Source organism: Bos indicus x Bos taurus, chromosome 5, assembly GCF_003369695.1.
Source record: "Bos indicus x Bos taurus breed Angus x Brahman F1 hybrid chromosome 5, Bos_hybrid_MaternalHap_v2.0, whole genome shotgun sequence".
NCBI lineage: Eukaryota > Metazoa > Chordata > Mammalia > Artiodactyla > Bovidae > Bos > Bos indicus x Bos taurus.
This window is the reverse complement of record NC_040080.1, coordinates 60,079,716-60,088,053: the sequence shown is the minus strand read 5'-3', so window position 1 is coordinate 60,088,053 and position 8,338 is coordinate 60,079,716.

Genomic DNA, 8,338 nt, shown 5'->3' with positions numbered 1-8,338 from the left:
CAATAGCTAAGTTGTGTCTGACTCTTTACGACCCCATGGACTACAGCTCACCAGGTTTCTCTGTCCTTCATTGTCTCCCAGAGTTTGCTCAAACTCATGCCAATTGAATTGGTGATGCTATCTAACCATCTTATCTTCTGCTGCCCCCTTCTCCTTCTGCCCTCAATCTTTCCCAGTATCAAGGTCTTTTCCAATGAGTCTGCTCTTTGCATCAGGGCCAAAGTATTGGAGCTTTAGCTTCAGCATCAGTCCTCTCAGTGAATATTCAGGGTTGATTTCCTTCAGGATTGACTGGTTTGATCTCCTTGCTATTCAAGGGACTCTCAAGAGTCTCCAGCAGCATAATTCGAAAGCATCAGTTCTTCAGTGCTCAGCCTTCTTTATGGTCTAATTCTCACATCTGTACATAACTACTGGAAAATCCATAGCTTTGACTATATGGACCTTTATCAGCAAAGTGACGTCTCTGCTTTTTAAAATACTGTCTTGGTTTGTCATAGTTTTTCTTCCAAAGAGCGTCTTTTAATTTCGTAGCTGCAGTCACTGTCTACAGTGATTCTGGAGCCCAAGAAAATAAAACGTGTCACTGCTTCCACATTTTCCCCTTTTATTTGCCATGAAGTGATGGGAATGGATGCCATATTAGTTTTTTGAATGTTGAGTTTTAAGCCAACTTTTTCACTCTCCTCTTTCACTCTCATCAAAAGGCTCTTTACTTCCTCTTTACCTTCTGCCATTAGAATGGTATCATCTGCATATTTGAGGTTGATTATTTCTCCCGGTAGTCTTTATTCCAGCTTGTGATTTATCTAGCCTGGCATTTCACATGAAGTACTCTGCATATAAGCTAAATAAGCAAGGTGACAATATACAGCCTTGTCATATTCCTTTGTCAATTTTGAACCAGTCTGTTGCTTCATGTCTGATTCTAACTGTTGCTTCTTGACCTGCATACAGGTCGCAGTAAGGGTTTGCAACCAATTTGCACTGTCAGAAGAAAAGCACTGGATGGAGCCGAAAGAGGAGTGTAGGTCAGTCGTGACCTCGATATAAAAGGACAAAATTTGGATGCTTGGACGTATTTGCTAATAATGATGCTAGCAGAGGAACTAAACAGAAGGCAAAAAGAGAGACCACAGGTTATATAAAAAAGTTACGATTAGTCAAGAGTTGGAAAACAAGTTAAAAAAAAATAAAAGCAGTCTGCCCTGCCAATGTATAAAGTATAGTAGGCTTGTCACTACTATAACAAAGGTCAGCATAGTCAAAGCCATGGTTTTCCTAGCAGTCAAGTACGGATGTGAGAATTGGACCATAAAAAAGGCTGAGCACTAAAAAATTGTTGCTTTTGAATTGCAGTGCTGGAGACTCTTGAGAGTCCCTTGGACAGCAAGGAAATCAAACCCTAAAGGATATCAATCCTGAATGTTTATTGGAAGGACTGATGCTGAAGCTCCAAAACTCTGACCACCTGATGAGAAGAGCTGACTCATTAGAAAAGACCCTGATGCCAGGAAAGATTGAGGGCAAAAGGAGAAGGCAGCGGGAGAGGATACGATGGTTAGATAGTATCACCAACTCAATAGACATGAGTTTAAACAAACTCTGGGAGATGGTTAAGGACAGAGAGCCTGGCATGCTGCAATCCATGGGGTCTCAAAGAGTCAGACACCACTGAGTGACTGAACAACACTACTCTGAGGTGGCCAGGGACAGTAACTGTATTACTTCATCCTTATATCCCCAATCCTGGGCACAGAATAAGCTCTCAATAAATACATGTTGAAAACTGAAGAAGGATGATCAATTAGATAGATATGTGATTTAATTTAAAATATCCCAACTCACAAATGTCACATGTTATTAAAGGAAATCTGTTTCTGATTTGTTTTGTGGGTGTGGTTCACCCAGCATTGGTGACACATCGGGAAAGATAACAAACAGACTGAGAACAAGCTGCAAAAAGTGATCTCACTGTAAACAGCATGGGTGGGCCCGGTAGGTCAGTTCTCATACAAGCACAGTCATCATAGAAAGCTGTCATATGACTAAGAACTGCGAACAGAAATCAAAGAGATTTCATCATTAAACAAATAGGAAACATCAAATAGGTAATGGAAAATGCTGAATGAGGATAGGAAGAAACATTTTTAGTTATTTTTATAACTTTCTGCCCTTTCAATCCTTTTCACATATTGACCTCTCTCTCTTCCTATTCCCCTTGCCCTCTTCCATCCCTACCTTACAAGGCAGGGATGTTTCCCTCTGATCCATTCAAGAGCACCATCTCTGGAGGTTAAGTAACTTGCCCAAGATCACCTAAGAAGAGACAGAGCCAAGATTTGAAAAATTGGACACCAGAGCTGGTGGCTATTACCATTCTACTAAACTAGATGATGCAGTAGTTACATGGCAGGATAAAAGCAAATGCCTTGAAGTTGCCATGGGTTTTTCCGCTATTCTGTCACTAAGCAGCATTATCCTTCAACTAAAAGATTCCAAGATGTCAACCTTCCTCACCAGAAAAAGCCCCCTAAATGTTTCCAAAATATTCAAAGAAATTTGAAACAAGAAAACACCAAAGATCCAGGAATCTCCAGGAATAAAGAATAGAGGTGGGAGGGGAGAGGGTGAGCATTTTACCCACCCACTTAACCTCATTCATAAAATGGGAATAATAATGATGTGTATTTTGTAGGTTTCCATAGAATTGAATAAGTTCATTAAAACACTTAGAATAATGTTTGGCACACTATAAGCATTTAATAACAAGTTAACTATCATTTATCTTTTTTCTATCAGGGATAGTGGATTGTTTTCTTTTCTGATATTTTTTCTAAAAAATATTTCAATACAGCTACATGTTTTCAATTCCTGTCACCCAAAAATGTGATTTCTAGCATGTACTTACATTTTTTAAAACTCTATAGAACTTATTTGGATATTCCATGTTGTAAAACAACACAGCTCACCTCACTCTTTTAACTAGGAATTTATATTGCTTTAACAAAAATGAATTAAAAGATTATCGATCTTGTTGCAAAGGCAGAATAGTGAGATGCTTAAAAGCTCAGACTCTGGCATTCTAACTCTAGAAGAATCCCAGTTCTTCCACTCACTAGCAGAGTGACTTTGGGCAAATTATCTACCCTCTGTATACCTCAGTTTTCTCACCTATAAATTAGGATACTAAAAATAGTATCTACTTCATAGACTTCTTATGAGGACTAAAAAGTCATTTCAAGTAAAGTTCTAGGAATATACCTTGTACATAGCATGCACTTATATGAGTTTTTATTTCTCCTATATTTTGTCCATATAGTTGGAAAATGTATTTTGCCAATTGATTTTTTAACATTTAGCAGCAAAATGTCCATAGGGAAACATTCAAATTCCCCTACTCTAAATGCCTAAAATATATTTAACAGGTGGTTGAAATTCAGACCTTTCTAACTATCTGCCTAATTTTAGTATATTATAATTATTGCTTTAATTCTATTTTAATCCTCAGATACTTTGTTCAGGGTAGTTGCCGTTTACTGTCTCAGCCTGTTACTTTTCCTAAAACTCATGCTCAAGTTTAAATTTGTTTATATAATTTTATATTAAGCCCCTTTCTATCAAAGCAAACTCTTAAGGTATAGTAAATGGTAATAAATGCTTAGAATATTTTATCTGTTTGTACAGACTCTGCTAAACATCATAAGGCTTAGAGCTCAAAAATTAAAATACATGTATATATTTTTAAATTTTATGCTTAACCACTGTTTATGAGTGTTGAAGTTAGCAACAGTCTCAAATCAAGCAGAGAAATATGCTTGTGACTCATCACATTTTCATGCTGCTTAATTTTTAGGCTTCCTGTGTGAATTAGCTAAGAGATACAGCAATTTAAATAATAATGACTAAAACCTTTTCTATTTCCTGTTTAATTTCTTTCTGAAGGAAAGTATTGGTGTTTGAATAGTTCTCAGATGTTCTCTATATAAAGAAAACCAGGGAATTAGAATTCTCTTAACAAGCATATTTTCTAGACCTAAGAATTTTAGATGAAGGAAAAAAGTTAATAGAAAAAAAAATTTTTATTTATTTAGAAATAATAGGTCTATGTAGCTCTAGAGTTTAAAAAGTTCAATCAAATATTGTCAGTTTCATTTTGATAGAATGTTATTTTGTGAATTCTCCAGTCTTGTCCCAATGTCTGACTTCATTCACACACCTGCACACCAGGTACTGGTGGCAGTAAGACAGCACAGTGATCACCTCCCCTTGGAAGAAAGATGAATAAAGAATATTTGCCATTTGGTTCACTCCTTGGAAAATATTAGAAGCATAATAGGAAAAACAATTAAAACTATAAAGAAATTTTTAAAAAATTATTAAGAAGTCAGAGTGATCAGTTTTCTTATTTATAAGGATGGAAAACATTTTATTCACATTACTAAGGGTGTAGATAAGGCTTTCTTTAACTACACCATGTCCTCTCATAGAACTGAATATTTAAAAATATAATGTACAAAATTTAAAAACTCTCCTGGTCCAAAATCAGTTGACTATTCAAAAACCTGTGTCTTCCTCTGCTTCCATTTCATGATTTATAAAGAATTAGCTTCAGCACTCTTTTTAGAGCATAGGTTGAAAAGGCATTTTAATTTCCATCTCAGGGTAATTTTAAAACCACATCAATTATTTTTCATGTGCAGCTGTTTTTATCCACAAATTATTGCTCTAGGCATTTTTACTTTACCACACATTTCAGAAGAGAAGGAATGAAGGGAAACCAGCTAATCTACAAATATTTCACCAACAGTAGATCAGACCACATAAAAGTGAAGGGGGAGTTATAAACCAACATTTCTTTAGGAATAAAAACTACTCATTAATAGTCTGAACCTGGATATATAATCCACTTTGGTGGTGCTGGTGTAGTCACTTCAGTTGTGTCCAACTCTGCGACCCTATGGACTATAGCCTGCCAGGCCCCTCTGTCCATGGAATTTTCCAGGCAAGAATACTGGAGTGGGTTGCCATGCCCTCCTAGGGGATCCCCCCAATCCATGGATCAAACACGTGTCTCTTAGGTCTGCTGCATTGGCAGGTGAGTTATTTACCATTAGCACCACGTAGGAAGCCCATAATCCCTTTTACTTGCATTTAATTTTCACTAAATAGATGAGGAAGCAGTGGAAACAGTGTTAGACTTTATTTTGGGGGGCTCCAAAATCACTGCAGATGGTGACTGCAGCCATGAAATTAAAAGACGCTTACTCCTTAGAAGGAAAGTTATGACCAACCTAGATAGCATATTCAAAAGCAGAGACATTACTTTGCCAACAAAGGTCCGTCTAGTCAAGGCTATGGTTTTTCCAGTGGTCATGTATGGATGTGAGAGTTGGACTGTGAAGAAGGCTGAGTGCTGAAGAATTGATGCTTTTGAACTGTGGTGTTGGAGAAGACTCTTGAGAGTCCCTTGGACTGCAAGGAGATCCAACCAGTCCATTCTTAAGGAGATCAGCCCTGGGATTTCTTTGGAAGGAATGATGCTAAAGCTGAAACTCCAGTACTTTGGCCACCTCATGTGAAGAGTTGACTCATTGGAAAAGACTCTGATGCTGGGAGGGATTGGGGGCAGGATGAGAAGGGGATGACAGAGGATGAGATGGCTGGATGGCATCACTGACTCGATGCGTGTGGGTCTGAGTGAACTCCGGGAGTTGGTGATGGACAGGGAGGCCTGGAGTGCTGCGACTCATGGGGTCTCAAAGAGTTGGACACGACTGAGCAACGGAACTGAACTGAACTGAAAGAGTTGATTCCTGATTTACTTTCCCCCTACCATTTACTCATTTAATAAATATTTATCTATGTGCTTGGAAACATAAGTAAACCCTAAGAATGTTCTCAACCAGCTTACAATCTGATTAGGAATATAAATGCCACTGCTGCTAAGTCACTTCAGTCGTGTCCGACTCTGTGTGACCCCATAGATGGCAGCCCACCAGGCTCCCCCGTCCCTGGGATTCTCCAGGGAAGAACACTGGAGTGGGTTGCCATTTCCTTCTCCAATGCATGAAAGTGAAAAGTGAAAGTGAAGTTGCTCAATCATATCTGACCCTCAGCGACCCCATGGACTGCAGCTTTCCAGGCTCCTCCGTCCATGGGATTTTCCAGGCAAGAGTACTGGAGTGGGGTGCCATTGCCTTCTCCGAGGAATACAAATAATTGTACACAAAACAAATAGAGAATACTACAATCCAATAAAACACACTAGAGACCGGGATGCCCAGAAGAGGAAGGAGAAGAAGAAGAAAAGAGGAAAAGCAGCAGCAGCTGATGGAGATGATAAGCTAAAGAAAGGCAGGAAAGACATTCTGCAAAGGCACGAGTGAAGGCTTAAAGTGAATAGGGAACGCTTGGATACACTGGGTAGGCAAGTCGTAGGAGCAAGGTTCACAAAGGCCAGTGGAATAATAGAATTTAGCTCTGGAATGGAGCTTAGATGCCATCTTTCTGAAGGTGCAAAAAAACCTCTTTTATAGCATCTCTGGATGATAGCCATTTAACACCTACTGTTATGTGTTTCTTGTTTGTTTAGCAAAACACTAATTATGCTCCAGGTTCTACTCTGAAGACTTCACCATTAACTCGAGTGGTCTCATAACAGTCTTGTGATAGAAGTATAATTGTTATCCCTACTATACAGATGAGGAAGTGAGGCAAGGAGAAGATAGGTCATTGGCCTCAGGTCACGTTGCTGAAAGTGACTGATCCAGGATCCTTATGCAGAGTCCACACTCTGACCAGGTGTTTACCCCTTTCGAGGGTAGAGATGACCCTTCCACTTTTGGCCAGATTAGGTAATTAGACATGAGGTCGGAAAACTTCTAAAATTTTTCCTATATTTCAGCATTATTTGTGATGTAGATTTGCCTCATAATAATGCAGATTTCAAGCAAAGTATACTGTAGAACTCTAAAAATTTGAGTGAAAATCTTCCCTGACTTACAGTGGTTACACTCTAGTAACCGCACTGTAAACCGAAGGCATCATAAATCAAAAATGCCCTTAACCTACCAAACATCACAGTTTAGCCCAGCCTACCTTAAACGTGCTCAGAACACTTACATTAGCCTACAGTTGGGCAAAATCATCTAAAACACAAAGTCTGTTTATAATAAAGTGTTGAGTGTTTCATGTAATTTACTGAATACTGTGCTGAAAGTGAACAACAGAATAGTTGTATCAGTGGTTTACCCACATTCTTGTGTGCCTGACTGGAGCTGCAGCTCACTGCCACTGCCCAGCATCATGAGAAACTGTATCACTAGCTCAGGAAAAGTGCAGAGTTCAGAATTCACAGTACAGGCTCAGCTGTATGTGAATCACTTTGGCATCATCAATATAAACTGAACCAGAAAGAAAGTACTTTTCCAAGGAGCATGAGAAAGTGGAGCTCCCTTTGAGGAACACCTGGGTCAGATGCTACCTCCCAGCAGCTTTTAACTCCTCCCCAGGCTGAGAAATTCTAAATTTTAAAACATCCTAATAATTTTTAAAGTATCGATAATGATGGTAAAATAAACACTCAAATTTAGTATGTGGTATTATCATATAAAACAAAGTATTTTATCATAGAACCAGAAACTGACACAAGGCTCAAATATTATTACAAGATTTTGGCTATAGAACCAGAAATACCAGTATTTAAGCCATGACTCATATAGGATGATTTTCTCCAAGGACAAGGTTGATCATTCAATTAAGCACTTAGTATAATAGTGTTTATGAAGAAAAGTTCAGATGTTTCTAAATTCTAAGGCCAGAGAGAAAAAGTTAAATCAGTGACTGAAAATTTACAGATTTTATTGAATAAATGATAAAATACTTGGTTGTGAAAATATGTTTTTCTCCCTAGAGTTACAAAATTTATATCATTCTTTAAGAAAACATCCTAGGAACATCATCAATTATAAAGAAGGATCAGAATTCAGGCTTTTTGCTTTAAGGAAAAGGAACTCTGAATATTTCTTTAATTGCCTGAATAAAACAGCTGTAACACAGCCTTTTATACCTCTGATACAAGCCATATGCTCTTTGATCTATTCAAGTTGTGAAAGTTTTTGGTGGACAAATAATTAGAACCCAAGATAGATTCTGTTCTCTTATAGCAGGTTCCATTTTCTACATGTAAGTTCACAATGGATGCTATAACCCACTAGGTCTATACACAGTCATTGCACCAAATTAGGACTTGAAAATATTCTTAGTTTACTTTACCAAGGCTTTGCACATGTATCAGGGTTGCATGTGTGCGTGTGTTAATCACTCATTCACGTCC